Source organism: Typopeltis vanoorti, chromosome 17, assembly GCF_054136105.1.
Source record: "Typopeltis vanoorti isolate ZY-2024b chromosome 17, IOZ_Tvanoo_1.0, whole genome shotgun sequence".
Taxonomy (NCBI): Eukaryota; Metazoa; Arthropoda; class Arachnida; order Uropygi; family Thelyphonidae; genus Typopeltis; species Typopeltis vanoorti.
The window spans coordinates 45,348,846-45,376,789 of NC_143565.1; the positions used below are offsets into that span (position 1 = coordinate 45,348,846).

Below are 27,944 nucleotides of genomic sequence, written 5' to 3' on the forward strand. Positions count from 1 at the left end.
CTGGTTTCGACCTTATTGAGGTCTCATCAGTGGGAACCAGGCTAGAAATACCAAGACTTTAGTAATACAGAGCTTATAAGTATTTTACCAGAAAAATCACCATAGGGTGTTTTAACCTTATTAAATAAAAATCTCAGGAGGATATATAAATGTAGAAAGTATTTTACCTTGGGTATAATAAATGTTAAAGATACCAAGCTATGTTAAACCTGGTTTTACTCCATTTCCCAAGTAACGGTCTTGCATTACGTGCAGGGTCAGCTAGACTTGTAACACTTGCAGGCTCAAACTTGACTTGTTTGTCTGTTTGCTTACTTGGGAAATGGAGTAAAACCAGGTTTAAAATAGCTTGGTATCTTTAACCACATTCTGATATTTGCCCACACCACTCTACTTGAGACTGCCTGCCATTCAAGAAGATTAGCCTCGTATTTTGTGTTGAATACTATGGCTACTCCTTTTCCTTGATTGTCATTGCCTCAATATAACATTTTGTATTTATTACTCAGAAAGATCTCACCAGCTTTTGTCTTTTTTGTTTCAGTCACCCCTATTATGTCGATCTGGTACTTATCTAATTCCTCAGCCAGCTCCATTTCTTTGTCATTCAGGCTTCTTATGTTGATAGTACTGATCTTGAACTCTGGTGATATTGAGTTGGGGTGTATTTTAAGATTTGTTAAAGTAGTTAACTTTTTGCTATGGTTCCCTGGCGAGAGCAACCGGGTCCTTGTTTAATCCACTGACGCCCCAGCCGGCATGAAATTCTGTCATGTTGTACCATCGTTTTATATTTTGGTTTAAGCTAATAAGAATATACAATTTGGTTGGCTAAATCCCAAATTGCCAGCCCGTCCTCGTTTGCTCAGTATCCAGGTAGATACCCAACAGGGTGCACCATGAGAAGGTGAGGACTGGACATTAGGTCAGAAACTCTGGTTAGTTCTCTGCATTCCTTTAAAGGCTATGTGGAGGACTCCTCTCAGTTATAGAGATTTGACCCTTAAGCACCCCTGACATGAACATGTCAGATCATAATTCAGTTCTACTTAAGTTCCACTGCATGGAAAAAGTGGAGATCTCTTCCAGACCATGAAGACTTCCACCAATTTTCCATTAATCTTTTCAACTAAATTCCAGACCTGCTGTTCAAATTGGAATAATGTTACCTGGAATTGGGATATGTAGTTGAAATTCAAAGAAGCAGTAAAGCAGAATATAAAGGAATGGGGAAAGGTACAGACTTTGCTCAAAAGGAAAAAGTTGAAAGCCCTGTATAAAGAGAGAAGTTGGTTCGTAACAAACCAAACTAACGCAATAGAATGTAACAATATCATTAGAAACATTAACATAGAGATAGAAAGCCAGAAACAAGTAGAAGAAAGAAATTTTAAAACAAGAACATAGCAGCACTCAGCAGATAGCCCTTCAGCTGCATTCTTCAACAGACAATTCACAAAATTTCGCAAAGGACTATCACTCAAATCTGTGTTTATGAAGAAGACATGTCCCACTACTCAAGACATCCTTGACTTCTTTCAAAAACACTACAAAAATCTGTTTGAAGACAATAGTACTGTTGGAAATTATAACTCTTGGAACATTAATGGCATTCCTGTTCATATCCAAGATGGGCCTGACAGACCCATTACAGTATCTGAAGTTACTACAACCTATAAAGAATGCCAGACACGAAAATCACCAGGATCTGAGTGTCTAGGGCAGTGCTTTCCAAACTTTTCATGTTGGTGACACACTTTTTAGACAAACATAATTTTGCGGCACAGTAATTCAGTCTGATGTGCCTCTCATGGGTCACGTGGTCTGTATTAATGCAGACTATTCAACAGTTGTTTCTTGCGTAGTTTCCTCTATAGTCGATACATTTTGTTCATCACAAACGTCACCTTCAGCTTTTCTTTTATTAATTAGAAACTTATCCATTTTACGGGCAATTCAACACCAATTTGATAAATAAAACTGTGCAAATTTTATTGTAAAGCTTTAACAGTAACTAAACATAAAATACAAGCACCAGCTCTTTGTTTATTCACGTTGCAGTTAGAATAAACATCATAGTAACATTTGTATGAATAAGTAGTGCACTTTATTTTTATTGGTTGAACGATAATAAGAACCGAGCGACTACTGCGCGAAAAACCACAGGGATGAATTCGACTGCATTTATTCTCCATTATTTATCGAAATATATTGATATGAAATATTCTTAAAGGTTAAAAATAATTAAAAGATAGTTTATATATATAATTTTGACGGCGCTAACTAAAAGTCATACCAATACTTTGCAAAATCGATTCTGCTGTGGAAATTTTCAGCGATTATTCTGTTTAACGCTTTATGTTTGCGCGACACACCTTCACACTGCAGCCGACACACTAACGTGTCACGACACACAATTTGGGAAGCTCTGGCCTAGGGATAGAACTTCATTGCAAGGCCTTTGATTTTATTCTAGTTACACTATTTAATTCCTTTCTCTCAATCAGGACACATATCAAGTGAATTTGTAGCAAGCCATACTGTCCTCTTTCCTAAACCTAATAGAGATCACACCTTAATCAACAGCTTGAGACCCATTTCTCTATTTAATACTGACTACAAGATATTTTTCTGCATTATCAATAACAGGTTTAAAGTGAGAATGAGATATATAATTAAAAGCACACAGGCATATGGAGTACCAGGTCGAGCAGTAGAATATAATCTATTTCTGCTACATGATCTAATCCACTTAGTTAACACGAAAAAGCAGTCAATGGCAGTGCTATCAGTAGACCTTGCACAAGCATTTGATAATGTCCAGCATCCCTTTCTATTTCACATGCTTCAGCAAACTGGTGTAAGTAAAAAACTGCTATCCATTATCAAAGCCGCCTATGCCAATTCAACCACCAGCTTCCTAGTTAATGGGTTTCTGTCAGACCCAGAAATATTTGATAAGGAGTAAAGCAAGGTTGCCCACTCAGTCCACTGCTTTTTGCATTGGTTCTTGAACCTTTCTTGCAAGAAGTCAACAATACACATGCTATGCGAGGAATAACAGTTCCTTTAAAAGAAAATAAGGTATACCTCCATACTCGAGCATTTTGGGTCGAATATCATCTACTCCTGTTGCCTTTCCACATTTCAGGCTTTTGATGGCTTTTTCTACTTAAAGTATTGATATGTATTCCTGACTGCATGCCTGGTCAATGTTTTTACCACTGCTTTAGCATATGCCGATGATGTAGTGGGAACTTTGAAGGATGATTCCATATATAAATTTTTTGGTATTTTGGAAAAATTCAGCGAAAGCAATGGATTAAATATTAATGCAGACAAGACAAAATTCAAAGTTTATAGAAAGTGGGATCTTGGAGGCATTTCTTTTGGACTAACCCCAACCCCTCATTATACTTGGAATTCCCTTCTCCACTTACCTAATACTACCAGTCCAAGAACTTGGAAATGTTAGAAGATTGGAAAATAGGGCCACTTTCCTTTTCTTCTAAAGCCATAGTACTCAAAAGAATAATCTTTTCTGCTCAGTTGTACATAATAAATATTACAGATATAACAGAAGCTGAAGAAAAGCAATTATATAGTAAACCTCTGCAATTTTTTTGGTCCAGCCAATACCAAGAAGTTAAAAAGGAATTTCTTCAACTATCAAAAAAGGCATGGAGGATTTGGACTTTCAGTCTTAAAATTCTGCTATTTAAGCAATACACCTTCTAAAATCCATAAAATATTGCAGACTGATCACACATGTACAAATATGACCAGTCTGCAATACTATTCTCCAGTACTGCTTGGGTTTTCTTCTTCCCCTGTTTGAGGTTAATGATTATACAGGTCATTATACTTGATGAAGTTCCACGGTTACCGTAACAGGAGGGATCTTGCTTGGATAAGTGCATATGGCTGCCTCTCAAGTCAATACCATCAAATGGAGGTACTTTAACATCGAAGATTCAATTTGTGACATGTTACTGATTGGAAATAGTAGAACATGCATTCTACAGCTGTCCTCTTGCTCTGCGTATTTGGAACAGATTATGTAATGTATTGGGCATTCCATTACTTACGACAGACCAGGTTATTTTTTTTACAATACTCACCATCTGTCAGCAATGGAAAGAGAATTTTGATTTTTATAATTAATGAATTAAAATACTATTTATGGAAGGTTAGAAAGAAACATGGATTTGAAAACCAGACAATGTGACATCCAAATGCTTTATAATATTGTATTGTGGAAATTTTTTTGTTCAGTCAGACAATTTTGGAATTCAGAAAGCATTCTAGGAGATATCAAATTTATCACTAGATAGTGTAGATCACCCATATTATGCAATATTCACCAGGGAGAGATAAAATTCTGTCTATTCTTGCTATGAGAGGTTTTTAAAATAGTTCCATTCTCTTAATTCAATGTGGTCTTATAGTCAATTGCAGCAATGCCTGGAGAGCAATTCCAAGCAGAGAAGGCCAACTCAAGGCAGTTAACCCAGATGGGACTAACCACCTGGGTATCAGTCATCTTTGAGCTTTAGTTTCAATTGGACTTTTGGTTATTAAAGGGATAAAAATCCTATGTTGTTATATAGCCAGTAAGTGAAACTCAAGATTGAGAACTACGATCTATGAGTTTCAATGCCGAAAAACTATCGGCGAAGGCAATTCAAAGCAAAGGTGGAGCAAGCGCCCTCACTATTCTTGATATTCTCTCATAATGTAAAACACAGCTCCTAGGAGATGTAATACTGTCATTACATTATGAGGAGAGGTCACTACCCAGACCGGTTTCAACCTTTTTTGAGGTCTCATCAGTGAGTAGGTAGACCTGGAAGATATCAAAGCTTAGTGAAAAGAACTTGCATACCTTCACAATACGAATGCCATAAAGGTGTGCTTATATTTTGTAATTAAAATGAAAAGCCAAACGGCTAGTTTTCTGGCAACTTAATAGATATTAAAGGGATAAAAACCCTATGTTGTTATATAGCCTTTATGGCATTTGTATAGTGAAGGTATGCAAGTTCTTTTCACTAAGCTTTGATATCTTCCAGGTCTACCTACTCACTGATGAGACCTCAAAAAAGGTTGAAACTGGTCTGGGTAGTGACCTCTCCTCATAATGTAATGGCAGTATTACATCTCCTAGGAGCTGTGTTTTACATTATGAGAGAATATCAAGAATAGTGAGGGCGCTTGCTCCACCTTTGTTTTGAATTGCCTTCGCCGGTAGTTTTTCGGCATTGAAACTCATAGATCGTAGTTCTCGATCTTGAGTTTCACTTACTGGCTATATAACAACATAGGATTTTTATCCCTTTAATATCTATTAAGTTGCCAGAAAACTAGCCATTTGGCTTTTCATTTTAATGGACTTTTGGTTGTTCATCTATATGAGATCGGAAAAAAAGGAAAACTGATAGCCTTTGGCTATATGATGATAAATAGCATGAGAGATAGATAAAAAGAGCTGATGTCTTTTCTCTATCTCTCATGCTATTTATCTGTCTTTCTTTCTCCTAATACAATCAGGCTCTCTTGTACCACTATACTAACTACTCTAGGCCTATAATGTTTACTCTTTACTTTTTCACTTCAATAAATGTAGAAACTGGTCTGGATAGTAGCCCTTCCCATAATGAATTGCATTATATATGTCTGTAAGGATATGTGCATTGCATTATGGAATACTAAGGCAACTGATGTGAAATCCTTAGCCTGTATATACAAGCAACCAAGTCTTGAAATGACTTCATGTGCAAAATGCTTGCTTACACTTGGATAAATAATGAAACCAAGAATATAATTTCTTCGCATCTTTAAAGTGTTGCCATCTCGACCATAGATGGCAAAACTATTGGCAAGATTTTTTTTTTTTTTCTAAGTTGGGGCATCTGTGATAAGCATCCATATGAAATTGCAAATCATTCTATCAAGTTGTCTGGATAAAAGATCAGAATATTATCCGATCTTTTATCCAGACTAGACGAAAAAATTTGTGAGAAAAGACCCGGTTTGCAGAAGAAAAAAATCATCTTTCATCAAGACAATGCCCCTGCCCACAAAGGTGTTTTGCCAATGGGAAAATTAAGGGATTTGCACTATGAATTGTTGGAATATGCACCCTATTCCTCAGATTTGGCTCCCTCTGACTTCTATCTCTTCCCAATACTAAAGAAACTTCCTCGCTGGTCAACGTTTTTCTTCGAATCAAGAGGTGATTGCAGCTGTAGAGGGATATTTTGCAGATCTTACTGAGAACCACTACAGGGAAGGGATAATGATGCTGGAGCATCACTAAAATAAATGGATTAGTCTTAAGGGAGATTATGTTGAAAAATAAAAATAATTTTGAAATTATACATTTGTTTTTTCATTGTTATGCTGAGAACGTTTTAAAACACCATCGTACCTAGAACATACCAAATGTTAAATGGAAGAATGTTATCTTCATAACCATTTAAATCTTAAATGGGTATATAAGTCATCTTAAATGTTCTGGCTATTAAACAACATATAAACAGGCTTCTTCTGAACCAACAGTTCACCCAAAATAATCAATTACAGGTTCTGTAATGTTCTCACTGCATGAGGTTAATATTTAAAAAAAAAAAAAAGGCATTCATATGGGTAATTTATGAAATTGCTTGGGCTAAACAAGTGATTCATTGCTTTTATATGGAGAGTAGTTTCCATAAAAGCAGACCAAAAAGACTTTTCAGAAATGATATCAGTTCTAAACACCACAGTCAACTGCTCCCCCTACAGGGTTAAACATTAATGTTTAACTATGCTGCACCACTCAGACACATTTGTAAATGGTATATTTTAATCATCAGTACATTTCAAACAGTTGGTCTAGTCTAAAAGTATAGTAGAAACTATTTTTAGCAATGATTTTTTTAAAAACTCTACCAGGTACATTATCCTCAAACAATCAAAATTCAATCACACCCTTTAAAATGAAGAAAATTTCAAAATTTAAAATCAACAAAGAATAATTACTCAAGTGGAGAGATTCATAAATTAATTATTTTGTAATAATATGAAATGTTTATTTGATCATGTAAACTAGAAATATGGTGTTCTCTCAAATTATCTGAGGACACAAACCTTCAATCATCCAATCCTTGAATGGATTAATATGTCAACTAATTCCTGGTGTACAGCACAATATAATTGTACCTTTAGTTATCTAGCCAGAAAATTGTAATCCTATTGTGGTTGGATAACTGAAAGATTACTGTATAAATATCCTAAGGAAAGACAAGATGGATGTTAACAATACCAATCTGTGGTATCATGTTTTTGACATTTTTTTATTCTACTTTTTCTTTATATCAAATCTCACAACAGAATTGAAGTGCATTAATGCTTTAACAAGCTGGTAAGCTGTGTAAGAGTGAGAAGAAAATTTATTATATAACACAATATTTTATCATATAATTGAACATGTTCACACTGGGCATCATGCAGGTTCATTTTTATAAAATCAGCAATATATTTTCAAGATGTTATTTTCTTTATCTTTTTTTTTTTTTTTTTTTGATAGAAATTACATGAGAATTTCTCAACTGTCTAAAAGATATATATCTTTCACAGAATGTCACAAAACTGATGTTATTTATTGATGGAATCAGTTGGTTACTGCACCAAGTGCAGATATTTAGACATAAACAGCAAGAATATGATTTCAATATTATAATATGGCAGGATATGCAAATGCAATGAGAAAGCAAGACCATCATTGCAACATTCTACATTTTGCTATAAAGCTTTGACTACTGATTTTAAATTGGAGACCACAGTTTATCAATGATCTACTTAAAATTGTGCGAACAAAAACAACATGATAGTTTTCTTACTTTATTACCTTTTGAAAATTTAAAATTCTCTAAACTGACACCTCATATAATTTTGGACAAAATAAAATATCTAGTGTCAACAGGTTTCAAAATTCAGAGCTTGTGTAAATTCCATGATTTCTTATTCACATTTATTTTACTCCGGATATTATTGTTATTATTATTATCTGAGATATCAAGGCATTTCTTGAAAATAAACTCCCAAAACTAAAGAAAATCCTTTCTAATTATTCAGAAAAACAGAATTGTAGATTGTGCTGCATGCTAATTAATGCAGATGCAATTCTAGCTTTGCCAGCAAAGGTTGGTCGATTGGTAGAGCCTCTGCTACTACTAATGGCTCACAAAAAAAGTTAAGCAAGTTTGAGTGTGGTTAGTAGTGTTGGAAGGCAATCAATTGTTCGATGCTGTTGGTACACTCTCCCTTGATGAGTCTTTCAACTCCCTAGAAGTGTCACATAATAATAATAACTCATGATACAGCTGGCTGAATCATCTAATCATACACATAACAAATTGATTTGTCCTTGATCATTCAAATAAGCTATGAATATATATATACACACACACACACACACACACACACACACACACACACAGTAATATTTATTATTTGTCCCCTACCCCCCCCCTCCTGAACAATGCCTCTCTCCTTGTGAGGCTGCTATTATTTTTTTCGGAAATAACAATGTATACTAAAATATTAATTATAAAAACTTTAATACTTTCCTATATTTCAGCAACATTACATTACCATCATTAAAGATCACAAAAAACAATGTGCACACAGGCACTAACACTAGGCGAATAAGGTTGAAAAGGAAAGCAACCAAAGTCAAGCCTAAATTGGGTAGTCTTGGCCATTAGGCTGAAGATCTGAGTATTAATACTTCCCACATTTGAAGGAGTCTCATAAATTCAAATTTGTTAAGGCTTAGAAAGTTTTTAAAGGCTGAGGCAGATTCAGGGAACAGCCTTTCATATTTGTATTTGCTGTGGTATAATAGAATGGCCTTTTTCCAGCATATCCTATGGGGGGGTGGGGGGTATCCAAAGCACGGTAAGCAAGGCAAGTGCTGAGTGGCTGTATTAGTTGAACTGGATGTGTAGTCCAGTCCCTGTGTTCAGAAATTCTACCTTGCAGTTTGCAACTGCAAGAACCTTGTGGACACCTGATAGGTCTAGGGAATGTGGCTGGTCTTTGGAGTGGATAGGGGATGCCAATTTTTTTTTATGTGGTCTGTAAGTGGTTGTAAGGTTGTATTTGTTCAGGATTTTTGTCAAATTTTTGGATGTGTCCCAGATATATGGAATGGTGATAGATCTTGTGTAATCTCTGCTCTGAAGAGGAGTGAGGTGGGTGGAGGGAAGTTGTGGTTACAGGGTTTTAATATTTTGGGGTATTGTAGCCATTGGCTAAGAAAGTGTTGAGAATATAGTCAAGTTCAGTAGTTAGGGCACTGCTATCAGAACTGATTAATTTTTCCCTGTTATATAGGGTTTTTATAATTCCATATTTTTGGAAAGGAAATGGGTGTGACTGCTAGTGAATGTATCTACCGGTATGAGTACGTTTTCTGTAAATAGCAAGCTGAAGTTGTAGATATCCTGAAAACTGAATAGACTTTTTAAAATGCTACCGAGATAACATTTTCCCCAAATTGTGTGAAACTGAAACACCAGTTTACTTCACTGAAGGCTCTCTGCATTTACAGGTTCATTAGCTTCACTCTTTAATGGGAAAAGTGCTGCCACCAGCAATCTCCTGGCTGACACTAACAAAGCTATCCATGTGCTAGAAGAAGAAGAGCTTGCCATGATGCTGAAGATTAATATTTGGACAATCCTTTCCGATGTCTCGACTGTGTCAGAAGACAAAAAATTCCAAAAAATATGATGTCAGCACATCAAGAAATATGAAAATCTATTTAAAAAAAAAAAAAAAAAAAAAAACTCTGCTTCCAAGCCTCAACTACCTCCTAACACCAGTAGTAAACTTATCATCCTTCACCCTGAAGCAATTAGCACACTCACACGTGGCCATAACTATGTACTAACACCTAAAAAAATTCCGGCTGAAGAAATAATGATCCATATTGACAAAAACATAAATCTGGAGGTAGCCAATGCACTCACTCATGCTAAACTGCCATAGTATAGAAAATCTCACACTCCAAAACACCGACATAATGGTCAGTTTTGATGTTTCCTCTTTATTCACTAATGTCCCACTTAAAGATACCTTAGACCTCATCCAAGCCATATTTCCTCTCAATATCTCAGCCCTGTTTCAGTTCACTATGAACTCAGGCTATTTTGTTTGGTTAGGAAAATTCTACAAAAACAGATAGAGGGGACAGTCATGGGTTCTTCACTTTTGCCTACCCTCACCAACTTCTTCATGGAGACCTTTGAAAAAAAAGCCTTAAAACTCTGCCCCACATAAACTCACTATCTGGCTATACTACACGGATGATATGTCCTCCATTTGGCCACATGGCCTGGATATACTCCACTATTTCTTAACATATCTAAACAATCAACACCCAAGGATCCAGTTTAACTCAGAAAAGGAAAACAAGCCTCCCATTCTTAGACACTCTGATTACACACCAGCCTGATGGATCCCTGACAATTCACCTTTTACAGAATATCTACTCATACAGGTAGATACTAGCAGTCACATCCCTCCTCCTAACAATATGGGATTATAAAAACCCTATATAGCAGGATGAAAATCAGTTCTGATAGCAGTGCCCTAACTACTGAACTTGACCATATTCTCAACACTTTCGCAGCTACAATATCCAAAAAATATTAAAATCCTGTAACCACAACTTCCTCTCATTCCCCTTCAGAACAGAGATTACACAAGATCTATTGCCATTCCATACATTCGGGGCACATCTAATTGACAAAAATCCTAAGGAAATACAACCTTACAACCACTTACAGACAACATAGGAAACTGGCATCCCTTATCCACTCCACCAAAGACCAGCCACATTCCTTTATGTGGTTATCACCCACGAAAGGTTATTACTAAATCCATATTACATTTGTACCATGAATGATCCAAGGTTTTTTCCGGCCATTTTTGCCAATTTTATATCTTTTTTGAAATTTAGTTATTTTATTTTTACATGTCTACCAGGTGCTTGAAGTTGCAAACTGTCCTACTACAGCCAAACAGGCAGGACAGCCAACATCAGGATTTCTGAACACAAGGACAACATCCGGTTCCATCAATACAACCACTTAGGACTTGCTGAAAATGCTTTGGACACCAACCACAGAATATGATGGAAGAAGGCCACTATTACACCACAACAAATACAAATATCAAAGGCTGTCCCTTGAATCTGCCTCAGCCTGTAAAAACTTTCAAAACCTTAACAAATTTGGATGCATTTTGGAAGCATTAATACTCAGATCTTCAGACAAACGGCCAAGACTATTCAATTAAGCCCACTAGGGATGCCATTTAGGACTCCAGTCCTGACTTTGGTTGCCTTTCTTCAGCTTCATTTGTCTAGTGTTAGTGCCTGTATGCATATATTTTTTTTTGTAACCCCTGATGATGGCAATATAATGTTGCTGAAATATAGGAAAGTATTAATTAAAGTTTTTATAATTAATATTTTAGTATACATTATTATTTCCAAAAAAAAATAATAATAATAGTTATGAATAACCAACATATAAGCCTCTCTACCAGAATTGTACATCTATTTTGGTTTGAGCTCAGCACAGATGCAATGAGCACAAGGCAATAAATGTTAGCCTCAGCAACTCATTCAATCAAACAGTACAGTAGATACTTGCTATAGTGAACATGTTGGGTGCACAGAGATGAGGGGGGGGGGGAAGACTGCCCACCTCTCAACATCTAGGAAAGAAATATCCAAATGGCACTGTATTGTACTTAGTACAGTACAGTCCTTTACTTCTTGAACAAATCTCACAGCAAGCTTTAACTGGTCTGTTGTTCCTTAATTTAGCCATTCCCTTTATCCAACTCAACACTGTTATAAAAAAAAAAAAAAAAAAAGAGTAAATTACTAAGCACTGCTGCTCTCCAGAGTATCACATTCCTATCCATCCTTTCTTGAATTCTTTCTCTGACCAATTTTTCTAATACTTTTACCACTATTTCCAGAGAGGTGTCCTGAGTGGGTTTAAGTTAAACATAACTTCTAAAGAGATACTGTATACATCATATTTCTTTAATTTAGAGTTTTAAGAGAATAGTATCAACTTATACAAACTGTACATTAGTTATATGTCTAATTAGGTGCACATTTATTCTTTGTTTTTCACTTCTTTCACTTTCTTCTTCACTTTTTCTCCCCTTAGATTGATGCGACCTAACTGTTCATTTATAACTCACTCTGTAATTGAAGATGACCAATTACAAAAAATTTTTATAATAATAAAAAAGTTTTATAACTTCATCAAAATTAAAGCAGATTATCAGAGATATGATGGAATTACAAGAAGTCGAGAGGCAATTGCAATTGAATGAATAGGCAGGAAAATAAAATTAAGCAGCAAAATAAGAAACAACCAAGCATAAAATCAGGTAAGTAATGTTGTTAGTAAAAAAAAAAAAAAAAAAAAAAAAGATATTATTTAGTATGGCGATGATCATAAAACATGCTATTGATGAGCAGGTTATAACTTCAAGTTTTCCAGGGGCAAAAATTTAAATATAATAAAAGCATGCTGATTGGATTTTAATGGTATAAATGCAAACACAGATTGATAAGAAAATAACTACAGTGGTACCTCGCTAATCCGAACTAATAAAAACCATGCTCGTTCGGATTAGGGAAAGTTTGGATTAGTGAATTTCTCCCCGAGATACAATAACAACTAGCATTTAAGACCAAAATAATCAGATTCTAATGGTACATTAATTTAATTCTGTAAATAAAAGAAGTAACTCATAGGAAAAAAAGCTACTGTACTGTAATGTAAAACTTAAAAAAATAATATAGTACACAAGTTTATTTTAGTAAAAAAATTAGCTTGTATGTACCTGTATTGTTAAGAATTCTGATTTAATAAAATTGCATAGTTCAGTACATAACTTAATTTGCGTAAAAAATATCACTTTCTTGTACACACAAAAAAAAGTTTCATAAAATAACACAAAAAAAGTTTTTATTTCCTTGTTAAAAAAGTCACTAATTTTCTTTTGCTTCTTAGAAGCTAAACGTTTTTCAGATTCTTCTTCTCGGAGCTGCATTAGCAACAAAAGTTTGTGGAATGGTGTATCATTCTATACACATCTTAAAACTGTTAACTGCCTCTTCATGTTTCACTTTTTTTCTTCGAGTTCTTTATCACCATCATTGTCTTCTAATTCATTCTGCATCCGTGTGGTTAGCCTAGTGGCTATCCGCTTCGCAACCATATGCCTGGAGAAGGAGTGTCCTAGGTTTGATTCCCGTCGATGATGCGAGCAGCTTAAAGATCTTCCTCAGCCATAGCCAAGTTAGCCGGTCTTGGGTGTGGACAGCAGGGTTTTTCCCACCAGTTTATCTGGGGTTTTTCATCCCGAAAGCAGGTCCAGTGAACACACAGATTATAGTCAGGAATACTGACCCAGCCATAGGTCTGATTCGTCAGCTATGGTTCCGAGCCCGGATAAAATTTGGGTAGACTGAGATGGTGCAGTACCTCCCCGTAAAGGGGACTCACGGCCGTGTATCATCATACGATTATTATTATTAATTCATTTGGCAGCATCATATTTATAATTTCAGCATCTGATTTGATTTCGAATTCACTTTCGGTTCTACCTGTAATCCATTCTTTAACATCTGTTTGTGAAATTTCAACATCTGGATTTATATTTTTAACCAAATTATGAATGTTTTGAATTTTCTCTTTTTGTGTATCACCGTAGTTATAGAGTACTGTAATAATAATAAAATAAATAATAATAGTTAAAATAATAATTATTAAATAAAAATAACAGTACACAAAATAATGATATGTAATACATAAAACTTTTTTTTCTTTCAAACCGCAGTTCGGATTACTGGAGGGTTCGGACTAAAGAGGTTCGGACTAACAAGATACCACTGTATTTATTAAATTAAATGCTAATATTTGGCTGGTATTATATCCCGCATCTTCAGAGCATACAAACAAAGTTTGTTACGTGTTACAGCAGCGAGCAACACAAAGACTAAAGTCCTAATTAGGCGCCATCTAAAAAAAAAAAAAAACATTAATTTGGTCTTAGGATGACTGTCTCCCAAATCTTTGGTAGATTTATACAGCCATACTTGTTGAGGTTTGGAGTATGTTTCAGGGCTGTTGATTCCAGGAACAACCTCTCTGACTTGCAAAAGCTTCTGTGTGCAGGGGTATCCAAAGCATGGCCTGCAAGACCCAACTTGCCTTAGAGAAAGTGCCGGATATATTTTTTGTGTTCACCAAGGTGGATGTCCAAAGTTCTTCCTGTCTATCCATAGTAGGCTTGATGACATGAACAGGGCACTTCATAGACTCCTGGATGTGATAAAGGAGAGAATCTGTCCTTAGGTGAACGGATGAGTGTTGCCAATTTCACATAAGGTTTAAATACAGTGCGTAGTTGGTGTTTGTTAAGCACCCTAGGTATGTATGGGATGGTGATAGTTTTGTTGTAGTCTTCTGGGGTAGATAGTGGGGGGGGGATTTTGGGGGAGCATTTAGTATTTTATCTATCTTATGGGGATTATAGCCATTGGTCAGGAAGGTGTGACGCAATTGAGAAAGTGAGAGCGATGTCTTTGGAACAAATTGCTCTAGCTCTATGGGTTAGTGTTTTTAAGATACCATATTGTTGAGAAAGGTGATATGGTGTGATTGTTTGCGTAAATATCTCCTGTGTAAATATTTATAGAAACCCACATATACAGGGAGATATTTACACAAACAATCACACCATCACCCTTCTCATTAAAAACACTAACCCATAGAGCTAGAGCAATTTGTTCCAATGACATTGCTCTCATTGCTGAACTTTCTCACCAGCATCACACCTTCCTGACCAATGGCTATAATCCCCATAAAATAGATAAAATACTAAATGCTCCCCAAAAATCCCCCCCCCCACTATCTACCACAGAAGCCTACAATAAAACTATCACCATCCCATACATTAAAGGCACATCTGAATAGATATCTAAGGTGCTTAACAAACGCCAACTATGCACTGTATTTAAACCTTATGTGAAATTGGCAACTCTCATCTGTTCACCTAAGGACAGATTCTCTCCTTTATCACATCCAGGAGTCTATGAAGTGCCCTGTTCATGTCATTAAGCCTGCTATGTACAGACAGGAAGAACTGTGGATATCCACCTCGGTGAACACAAAAAATATATCCGGCACTTTCTCTAAGGCAAGTCGGATCTGGCAGACCATGATTTGGATATCCCTGCACACAGAATCAATTGGAAAGAAACAAAAGTACTGCACAGAAGCTTTTACAAGTCAGAGAGGTTGTTCCTGGAATCAACAGAAGCCCTGAAACATACCTCAACAAGTATGGCTGTATAAATCTACCAAAAATTTGGGAGACAGTCATCCTAAGACCAAATTAATATCTGTTTTTCTTTTTTAGATGGCGCCCTAATTAGGACTTTAGTCTTTGTGTTGCATGCTACAATTACTCATACTAGTCCCACTGTTACACTGGATTGTGGTTGTCTCGCTACTGTAACATGTAACAAACTTTGTTTGTATGCTCTGAAGATGCTGGGTATAATACCAGCAAAATATTAGTGTTTAAGTTAATAAATAGTTATTTTCTTATCAATCTTGTTCGCATCTATACCGTTAAAATCCAATCAACATGTGTGACGAATATATAAGCCTTTCTACACGATATAATGAAAGCAATTCAACAACAGAAAAGAAAAGTAAACAAGACCATAATTGTAGTAGGTACTAACGACTTAACTAGTGATAAGTTCAGTAAGAGATAAGACATGAAAGGGTTGTTGGAAGGGTGCAAAGACTGAAGATTGAGAAAGTGAAAATAGCAAGTATATTACCTCAATATGATATAAATAATTAAAAAGAAGGGCTATGATGGCAAACGATTTAATGCATAGACTGTATAGAAGGAATGGATGCGAGCATTTGGATGTGTGGAGTGAGTGTCAGGGATGATTAGATTTGTATAACAAGGACGGCCTACACTTGGATGCATTTGGTATGAGTCTTGAAAAATTAATAACCAGTATGAGATCTAACACAGAGTCAGGGAAACTAAATCATAACGGGAGGAATGGTGAGAATATGAGTGTAATAGCAACAATCTATATAACAGTGCTAATGACAGAAATGGGCCTTATCATGGAAATTAAAACTATGTGTTCATCTGGTTTGGACCCATCAAACATGTGTAAAGATATCTACATGTATAAAGCACTAGAGAAGAACAGAGATCTGCAAGGCATCCAATTGTGTCATGCAGACTGCAGACAAGAGTACACAAAAGAATATGCAGGTAGATTATTAGGTCTATACACGAATACTAGGAGTATCAGAAACAAAGGGGTAGAGTTTGTTGTCTTGGTCAAAATGTTGGGACCTCAGATTGTAGGCATTAGCGACACCTGGCTATCAAAATCAGACATACAAACTGGTATTGAGTGTAAAGGGTAGGGTATTTTTACGAAGGATAGAAAAGGAAGGACACGCTGCTAATGCTATCAGATGACTTGAATCCAGTTAGTGTTGAGACCTGTGATTGCAGTACTAGTAACAGTATTTCACGTGGCAGTGAATTTGAAGCCATCTGATGTAAGGTGGAATCCCACAAGATCAATTACATAGTGGGGTGTTGTTACAGAACTGGTGGATCGATTGCTAGTGATGAAGAAATGCATCACCAATGCTGAATACAAATTCAGCAATAGGGACTGATGGCAAGGGTGCTTAAAGTTCAGTTGAACTGGCTATTCCTTTGACCAGGGCATATAATTTGAGTCTCATAATGGGAGACTTTATCCAAATATTGAATGGGTAGCAGTAAAATCTCATAAGAAGAATGAAACTGAATTTATTGAGCTGTTGTGAGACAATTTAATCAAGCAACCCGAGGTCAAAGAGTGTTAGATTTTATTATAGTGACAGAGGATGTTTCAGTTAAAGATGCTAGTCTGCCTCCAGTTTGTAACAGTGATAATGCGGTATTCAGTTGGGAAGTGACTAAGTTTATGAATGTTCCATTGAGAAAAGATTACATGCTGAATTATATATTTGGTTTAATCCTTTATCCAAGTGTAAGCAAACGAAGTTTGTGCCTGAAGTATTTTCAGCACTTGGGCAACTCATGGTAAAGGTGGAATAAGTTCTGATCACTTGTCTTAGTATCCCATAATACAAAGCACATCTCCTTGAGGAGATGTGCTTTGTATTAACTATTTCTAATGCAAATAAACTTCCATCAACTATTTCTAATGCATGTATAATGCTATGCATTATACATGCATTAGAAATAGTTGATGGAAGTTTTTTCACTTGGCTATGCTACCAATTATATATTTGGTTTAAGCAAATGAAGGTGTAAGCAAACAAAGTTTGCGCTGAAGTATTTTCAGGACTGCGGCAACTCGTGGTTGCTCCGGGATAAAGGATTAAACCAAATATATAAATGGTAGCATAGCCAAGTAAAAAAACTTCCATCAACTATCTCTAATCCAGAGAATTTTAATAATAAGGTGTTGACACCTTTTGGCTACTTTATATGAAAATATGATTTCTGCATTACTTCAATCTTAGTTTCATTTCTGGGTCTGGCTCCCAGTGATGAGACCTCAACAAAGATCAAAACTGGTCTGGGTAGTGACCCTTCCCATAATGCATGGTATTATACATGTCCTAGGAGATGTGCTTTGCATTATGGGACACTAAGACAAGTGATCAGAACTTATACCACCTTTACCACGAGTTGCCCCAGTCCTGAAAATACTTCAGGTGCATCGTTTGCTTACACTTGGATAAAGAATTAAACCAAATATATAATTGTAGCATAGCCAAGTGAAAAAACTTCCATTACATGCTGAACTACAAATCAGGAAATTATGACCAACTTAGGAGCATACTGAGTTCAGCAGAATGGCATCAGTTGCTGTATGAGAAGAATATCAACAGTGCATGGATAACATTTAAAAAATACTTAAATGATGCAATACCAGAATGTGTCCCAAGAGTTAGAAGAATAAACAGGGTAAGAGTCAAATGAACGTGTAATCTTATTAAGAAAGAAATTCATAAGAAAAGGATGATGTGGAAGGAGTACCATGTGCATAAAGATGATGTCCATTATGAAAACTATAAGCATCAGACAAGAATAGTCACAACTGTTGGATGGAAAGCTAAGTCTCAGTATGAAAAGAAACTGGCTCTGCAAGCTAAAAACAACCCACAAGAATTCTATCAACATGCTGCAAGTAAAAGAAAGAATGAATATGAAAGAATAACTCTTCAGAATGCAGATGGTGGTGTGAGAGTGACAGATACAGAAGAGGTTGTTCAACTAATGAGTGCCCATTTTGCTAAATGCCATCAACCTGGTGTATGCAACATTGAGTTTACTGCTACTTCATACACTTGAGTTTCTTCACTAAATGAAGAAACTCAGGTGTATGAAGAGGAGGTATTAGAGCTGCTGCACAAACTGAATAAGTATTCAGCAATATGGACAGTTGGCAAGGTTCTGAAAGAGTACAGTTGAACTGATTATTCTTTTGACCAGGCTATATAATTTAAGTCTCAGAACAGGGAAGATTCTGTAGGAATGGAAAGAATGTATGGTAATCCCATTCCATAAGGATGGTGCAAAAATCGATGAATCCACTATCGACAAATCAGTATCTCAAGAGTGGTGGTGAAGATTTTGGAAAAATTGGTTAGGGCTCACATTCAGAAATGGGTTGACATTGAATCTCTACTTTGCAATGAACAGCATGGGTTTACTAAGGGAAGGTCATGTTTTAGCAACTTGCTCACATTCTATAATAATGTTACCATTGATACTTTTGGATTTTGCTAAGGCTTTTGACAGATTACAGCATGAAAGTAATCTGTCTGTCATTGCATAAATTGGAGAATATGAGTTTGAATTATCAAGAAGTGGTATACGGGGGGGGGGGGATGTGAGTCTGCAAGATTTAAGATAACTAGTGGTGTACCACAAGGATCAGTCCTTGGTCCATCCACTGTTATTCAATCTGTATATTAATGACACTGGGAAGGATTTGACGCATGACATACAGCTATTTGATGATGCAAAGATAGGTAATGTAATCAGGAATGCTGCTGATATGTAGTACTTACAGAATGATTTGAATAGACTGGAATTGAGGGCATGGGAAAATGATATCAATTCAATGTCAGTAAATGTAAAATCATGTACTTTAGCATCATTAGATATCCAATGTTATATTATATTGGTGAGATTATGCTAGAAGAAACTGATCAGGCTAGGGATCTTGAAGTGTTAGTAAATAGCAAGTTGAAGTTCAATGGCAATGTAGCAAAGATTGCAAATGCAACTCAAAATATAATTGCAATGCTGAAACAAACTTTGTCATGTTAAGATAAGGACGTCATTTTGCCTCTTTACAAGGCCTTGATAAGACTTCAATTGGACTATAGTACACAGGTCTGGTCTCCTGGTTTCCATTGTGATTCTGATACAGTGGAGAAAGTGCAAAGGAGAGTTTCCTAATCAGTATTCCACAATCCTGATATTAAAAATGATATCAGGATTGTGGAATACTGATTAGGAAAAAAGATTGAAAATTTGTAGACTGTAGACACTAGTAAACAGGAGAATGAGGGGTGATATGATTAAGACGTACAAACTTCTGAAAGGGTCATACAGCAGGATTTCAGTTGATGGAATTTTTCATTTATGGAGGGCTGGGAAAGGAGAATAGGACATCTTTGGAAACTGAGAATGAATGCTGCTAAGAGGGGGAGTGAAGGCTAGATTTTTCTCTCATAGGGTGGTGTGTGACTGGAATGGATTGCCATTGGATGTTGAGTGTGCAAGCAGCACGAATGAATTCAAGAATAAGTATGATAGCTGGTGCACACAGTATATGGCCTCCCTCAATGAGTTCGTGACTCACTGAGGAAGGCCTTGAGCTAAACTTAGTGAACAAGGAAGCCTTAGCAAACATTTTCCTCATACACACATCGATACTATGAAAAACACTTTTTAAAGCATATTGCATATTAAAATTTCAATCTAAATTAAAATACTACCAATAATAATTACTAGAATTAGCAATATTAACTAAAATAAAAAGATACATGTAAGACACGTGCATCACTGCTGCTAACCTATGCACTATGCTCAATTTCGTGCTCATCTAGTTATGTTCTTTCTTACTATTGCAAGTTTCACTTTTTCATGGTGAGGTGTTTGTGTAACAATTGGAAATGGTGGTTCACATCTACAGTGCTAGGCTGTAAAGAAAGACTATTAAAGGATCAATCCTGGTTGCCAACTGGACGAACTTTTTTCTGTGCCTTTCCGCAGTTCTTTTTGAACCTCTGACTCAGGCAAGCAAGCCCCTGGACACACTCAGGTGTTTTTCTCTTGCTACAGCTACCAAAGTTTTCTTGTTTTCATCCATAATTTTTACAGTTTATTCCTAAGTTTGATTCAGCTTTTATTTCAATACATCATCATCAATTTTCTGATATGTACTCTCAAAGGATGCTCAGGCTACTACAACAGCATTACAAGATTAAGTTCACTTCATGATTAATCTCCTATCAATGACTTTCTGCCAACTATTTCAAGTCTATTACTTGTTTTTTTAATTTAATTTAATATTTTGTTCTTCTAAGGCACTTCTGACTGAATCAATCCACCTACAACTTGGTTTTCCTCTAGGTCCTTTTCTGCCATCTTGGCATCAAACACTTTTGTGGCTAACGTTTCCTCATCCATTCTATTTAAAAGGCTATACCACTTTAGACTCTCCCTGCTCCTACATTCTTAAATGCAAACAGTGTCCAGTTCCTTTTTAATGGCTTTATTTTTAATATGATTCTGCCATTGATGCCTTCTCTTCACTCACCTAATTTTTCTCTAAATTCTCATACCTGTGGTCTCTAGTCTTTTTTGATCAATGCTTTATTTCTAACTCAACTCTCAGATCCATAACTTATATACAGTCTTATATACTGCTAGTTTCGTGTTTTCACTAATTTCTCTCTTATTCCATATAAATTTATTTAACTGGGTCTTCACCATATCAACTTTGCTTATTCTGTGCTATTTCCAAATTTAACTTGCCATCTTCACTAAAAACAATGACTAAATAGCCAAAATATTTTACTTGTTCTATAGGTTCTCCATTGAGAATGCTGCTGAAATTTTCATAGTTGTGGTCTTTTTTATTGCCGATTTTCATGCCAAATCAGTTACAGCTGACATGCAATTTTTCAGAGAACCCCTGGAGACTTTCACTGGATGTGTTTAAGAGTTCAACATCATCTGCATAAAGCAAAGAGCTAAATTTGATATCAGGTTTAATGCCACTTTCTTTCATAATGTGATCCATATATATATAGATGTATGATAAATATGAGTGGAGATTACGTGCATCCTACAGTTGTAAAATCCTTACAGTTGATTTTACATAAAATCATCTTCCTGTATTTCTTTCAATTATTACTGCTGACTGACAACTTAAATAGACACTATGTGTTGCTCTGTATAATGTTCCATTTACCTATATAATTGCAGTTGTTTGAAAAGCCTTTGTCTGGGTACCTTGTCATGTACCTTTTCCAGATTTACAAACTTTTCTGGTTAAACATGAGTACAGATCCTTGTTATATTCCAAAGATTTAGCTATTATTTATCTTAAAGTGAAAATCTGATCTTGACAACTCCTATTTGAACCCAGCTTGTTCCTCTCCAAGTTTCTCTTTCACAATTTTTCTCACCCTCTTTTCAAATAAGCTTACATAAATCTTAATTGGAACACTTAGAGAGATTCCTCTGTAATTCATGTGTTAAGGATTAAATGCTGGAAGGACATCATGTTAGAGTTTAATGAAGTATTGATAGCACTAGGAAAGGATTAAAAACTAATTTTAATGGTTCCAATATTTCATCTCAGTCACTAAGACATCTTCAGGGAGTACAGACAGATACACAGACAGACAGACAGACAGACACACAACACAATACTAAATGAAACACGTGGATGACTCTGAAGTCCTATCTAGGTGGTGTGCCCTTTATGAATGTTGGTAAGCAGCCTAAGATGTAAACTGGGACCTCTTATGATTATTGTTTCCCAAATTTTGGGAAGTTTCATGCATCTGTATTTATAATCCCCCCCCCCCCCAAGATCTATAGTAGATGCTGCTTAATGCCCCATAATGCAAATTGTTAAAACAGTTGGCAAACTCCCTTACCCCCCCCCCCTCACTGGACTTACATCCTATATAAAAAAACTTGACCCATTTCAAAACCTTGATTGAGAATCTAACTTTAAATAATACAGATATATTAGTAAGCTTTGACATCACATCACTGTTTACCAATATTCCCTTAAATGACACCTTAACACTCCTAGAAAACGTTTTTCCTTCAGATATCTTAGATCTCTTTTCCTTTGCCATCAATTCTGGTTATTTTTCTTGGAAGAACAAAATTTGCAAACATATAGAGGGAACTGTTATGGGTCCCCCCCCTCACCCCCTTGCCAATTTTTACATGGAAAATTTTGACAAGACCCTCTCAAACCTATCTGGCTAAGATGTGTAGATGATATGCTCTCGATTTGGCATAATGCCCGACACATCCAAGTCCGTCCTCGGTTACCTTAACAGTCTACATCCAAGAATTCGGTTTATGATGGAAAAGGAAAATAACAATTTACCCTTCCTAATGGTAATTTTCCTTCACTGTATATAGAAAAGACACTCACATAGGCAGATACATCCAGAAACTTTCACACCGCCATCTCTCTCAACAATATGGCATCATTAAAACTAACCAACACAGCCTATAATCTTTGTTCCAGTGGACCCTCTCTTTCAACTAAACTCAACCATATACACAACACCTTCCACACCACCATCTCTCTCAACAATATGGCATCATTAAAACCAACACAGCCTATAATCTTTGTTCCAGTGGAACCTCTCTTTCAACTAAACTCAACCATATACACAACACCTTCCTATCCAATGGTTACAGTGATTACAGAATTAAAAAAATAATCAGTTCCTCTGCCATTCCTTCAGAAGTATTTCAGAAATGCTATCACCATCCCCTACGTCTGTAGCACATCATAAAAAACAACCAGGTCCTTAAAAAGTACAACCACTACACAGCTTTTAAGCCCCACTGGAAACTTGCTACTCTTATCCATTCTATCAAAGATCATCTCCCTTTATATAGTCTCAGTGCCTGAAATACCCTGTTCCTGTAAGTTGGCTTATTTCAGACAGACAGGCAGATCAGTCACTGTCCATTTAGATGAACATGAATTTTACACCAGCAATCATGACTATGGTCAGTCTAGCCTTGCAGACCATGTATTTGACAACTCATAGGATCTTCTGGAAGAAAAACCACTATGCTCCACAATAGTAAATTTAAAAAGGAAACTATTTTTGGAATCTGCAGCAGGACTCAGGAATCAACCTAATCTCAATAAATACAGATGTATAAAACTCCCCAAAATTTGAGAAACAATAATCATAAGAGCTCCCAATTTACATCCTAGGCCACTTTCAAATGCCCATAGAAGGTGCACCACCTAGATAGGACTTAAGAGTCACCAACATGTTTCATTTAGTATTGTGTTCTCTTTGTTTGCATGTTACAAGTGGTATTTGTACTCCCTGAAGATGTCTCAGTGACAGACAAAATACTGGAAGCATTAAAATTAGTTTTTAATACTTTCCTAGTGCTGTCAATACTCCACCAAACTTCCAACAGGATGTCTTCTATAATTCTGGCATGCTGCTTTATTCTATTTTTTTATGGATAGGGACTATTAGAACTCTACTCCATCTGGACCTTCTGAATTATGCAGTATAGCCACTGCAATACTTTTATTCCTCCATATTTATGCAATTCTGGTTGAATATCATATAGTTCAGCTGCCTTTCCATGTTACAAAATTTTGATGGCTTTTTCCAGCTCAAGTATTGATGTGTATTCATATTTGTATTTCTCTTGAAAATTTTCTACTACCATTCTGTCACTGCTTGTTTCATTTAACAGTCATCATCATCAAATTCCTGCCATGTACCCTCAAGGGGTGTACAGGATATGATAGTACTACATGAAAAAAAAATTACATCATTACTAACTTCCTATCTACAATTTTCCTCCAAATCAGTCTGTTACTTGTCAACACTCCAACATTATCAGATCTTACATTTCTATCGTCTAAAGCACTGTGTACCGTATCAATCCACCTATATCTTGGTCTTCCTCTGGGTCGTTTTGCTGCCAACCTGGCAGAGAACACTTGTTTTGCTAATCTTTCCTCGCCCATTCTGTTTAAGTGACCATACCACCTGAGATTAGCTCTGCTAACGCATTCCTGAATGCTGACAATGTCAAGTTCTTTCCTAACATCCTCATTTTTAATATGATATTGCCATTGATGCCATCTGTTCACGCCTCTAATCTTTCTCAGGACTCTCATATCTGCGGTCTCTAGTCTTTGGTCAAGTGTTTTACTTCTGACCCAGCTCTCAGATCCATAAGTTAAAACTGGTTTGAACACTGTCTTGTATACAGCTAATTTAGTGTTTCGACTAATTTCTCTCTTATTCCATATGAATTTATTCAATTGACTTCCCACCATACCAGCTTTGCTGATTCTGTTGTCTATTTCTATATTTAATTTACCATCTTCAGTAAAAATCGTGCCTAAATAGCTGAAATGTTTTACTTGTTCCACAGGTTCTCCATTCACAACACAGTTGACATTTTCAATGATTCTGCCTATTTTCATTGTCTTTGTCTTTTTATTGCTGACCTTCATACCATACCTATTACAACAGCTATTCAATTTAGTCAGAGAATCTTGCAGACTTGTAGCGGATTTATTTAGAAGTATAACATCATCTGCATAAAGCAAAGAGCTGACATTAACATCTCCAATTTTGATATCATGTTTAATACCACTTTCCTTCATAACGTGATCCATATAGATTATGAATAACAGAGGGGATAATGTACATCCTTATCTCACACCAGATTTAACATTAAACCATCTTCCTGTACTTCCTTCAATTCTAACTGCTGACTTACAACTCAAATAAAGACTAAGTATTGCTTGATATAATGCCCCATTGACACCATATAACTGCAGCGTATTTAACAGCTTCTCTCTTGGCACCTTGTCATATGCCTTTTCCAGATCGACAAAACTTAAATACAGATCTTTGTTATATTCCCATGCTTTCTCGACTATTTGTCGTAAAGTGAAGATCTGATCCTGACAGCCTCTATTTGGCCTGAATCCAGCTTGTTCTTCACCAAGCTTTTCTTCCACAATTCTTCTCAACCGTTTCTCAAGTATACTTGCATAGATCTTGCCAGGAACACTCAGTAGGGAAATACCTCTGTAATTCTCACATGCAGTTTTATTTCCCTTTTTATATATGGGTACTATGAGAGCTCTACTCCAATCATCGGGAATTCGTCCCTCGGTCCAGGCTTTCTGAACTATGCAGTGCAGCCACTGTAAGACTCTCATACCACCATACTTCAGCATTTCTGGTCGAATATCATCTACTCCTGCTGCCTTTCCACATTTTAAGCTTTTGATGGCTTTTTCTACTTCAAGTATGGATATGTATTCCTGACTGCATGCCTGGTCAGTGTTTTTTTACCACAGTGCTGTCATCACTGCTTGTTTCATTTAGCAGTTTTTCAAAGTAATTACTCCATACTTCAAGGATATCTTTTTCTCCCATTTTCATGTCACCTTTATCATCTCTAATTCCTTTTATAGCACTCTTTCCTCCATTCTTAAGCTTCTTCAACAACCTCCAGAATATTTTGCCACCTTCTTGATATTTATTTTCTATATTCTTGCCAAAGTCCTCCCACGACTTTTGTTTAGCTAGTTTTACACAGTGCTTAGCATTCTTGCATTTGTCTCTATATTCTCTAAGAGCACAAGCTGACTTATTTGACAGGAACTTTTGGTATGCTTTCTTCTTTTCCTTCACTGCCTCTTTAACTTCCTGTGTCCACCAGGGAGTTCTGATTTTTTTATCCTTACAGACAACCTCACCACATGCCTCTCTGGCAGAATCAATCAATGTTTTCTTCAGAATTTGCCACTGAATCTCCAAGGTTTGATTCATGTTCTCAAACTCTTTCATTTTTTCTTCAATAATCTTTGTGTATTTTAGTCTACAGCTCACATCTGAGAGCTGCTCAACTTTTATTTGCTTTAAAACTTTCTTACATGTTATTCTTTTCAATATGAAATTCAATTTTATCCTGCTCAAGACTAAATAGTGATCACTTCCAATTTCAAATCCTCTGTACACTCTGGTGTCCTGCACCAGGGAGAAAACATCACTATCAACAATAACATAGTCAATGAGACTTTTCTTATTCCTAGCCTCTTCTCTCCATGTGAATTTGTGCACATTTTTATGTTGGAACATGGTGTTAGTAATAACTAGTCCATGTCCTGAGCAGAAATCCAACAGATATTTGCCATTATTATTAGCTTTGCTCTTTTCTCCAAATTTTTCCAAAATATTTTTGTATGTCTCACAATCATTTCCTACTCTGCTATTTAGATCCCCAACAAGGACCAACTTTTCATTTTTTATTGTGTCAGTTGCTTTTTCTAAACCCTGAAAAAATTCCTCCACTTCTATCTTAGTAAAACCTTCTGTGGGACCATAGGCACAAATAAGTCTCATTGTCCAGTTCCCTATTCTCATATTTGCCCACATTACTCTACTTGAGACTGACTGCCATTCAAGAAGATTAGCCTTGTATTTTGTGTTGAATACTATGGCTACTCCTTCTTTTCCTTGATTGTCATTGCCTGAATATAACATTTTGTATTTATTGCTCAGAAAGATTTCACCAGTTTTGGTCTTTTTTGTTTCAGTCACCCCTATTATGTCGATCTGGTACTTATCTAATTCCTCAGCTAGCTCCATTTCTTTACCATTCAGGCTTCTTACGTTGATAGTACCGATCTTTAACTCTGGTGATGCTGAGTTGGGGTTTATTTTCAGATTTGTTCCAGTAGCTGACTTTTCGCTGTGTGCCCTTGTTCCCTGGCGAAAACAACGGGGGCCTTGTTTAACCGGGCGATGCCCCAGCCGGCATGAAATTTTATCATGTTGTACCATCATTCAATATTTTGGTTTAACCAATAAGAATACAATTTGGTCGGCTAAATCCCAAATTGCCAGCCCATCCTCGTCCGTTCAGTATCCAAGTAGATACCCAACAGGGTGCACCACGAGAAGGTGAGGATTGGACATTAGGTTAGAAGCCCTGGTCGGTTCTCCGCATTCCTTTATAGGCTATGTGGAGGTCTCCTCTCAGTTATACAGCTTTGACCCTTAAGCACCTCCATTTAACAGTCTTTTGAATTAATTTTTCAAGACATCTAGGATATCCTTATCTTTGGTTTTAATATCACCTATCTTTGATCCCTTTTATGGTACTCTTTCTTCCATTTCTAAGCTTTTTTTCAATGGTCTTCAGAGTATTTTGCACCTTACTGATTTTTCTATATTCTTACCAAAGTATTCCTGCAACTTTTGTTTAGCTACTTTTACACAGAGCTTAGCTCTCTGACATTTTTCTCTGCATTATTTTAAGGCACCTGAGACTTATCTGCTAGGAACTTTTGGTATGCTTCCTTTTTTTGTCCACAACTGCTTCTTTAATATCTTTGTGTCCATCATGGTGTTTTTATTTTTTTTTATCCTTACAGACAACTTCACCACATGCCTCCCTAGCTGTATCAATCAATATTACTCAACCAAATACTAATAAACTTA

At 36.2% G+C, this 27,944-nt stretch overlaps 1 protein-coding gene across 3 annotated transcripts in view; it reads right to left on the reverse strand.

Annotated features, from left to right (window-relative positions):
- Smurf (SMAD specific E3 ubiquitin protein ligase) overlaps positions 1-27,944 on the reverse strand; it is a 452,534-nt gene that overhangs the window by 314,121 nt on the left and 110,469 nt on the right. The window lies entirely within an intron of this gene.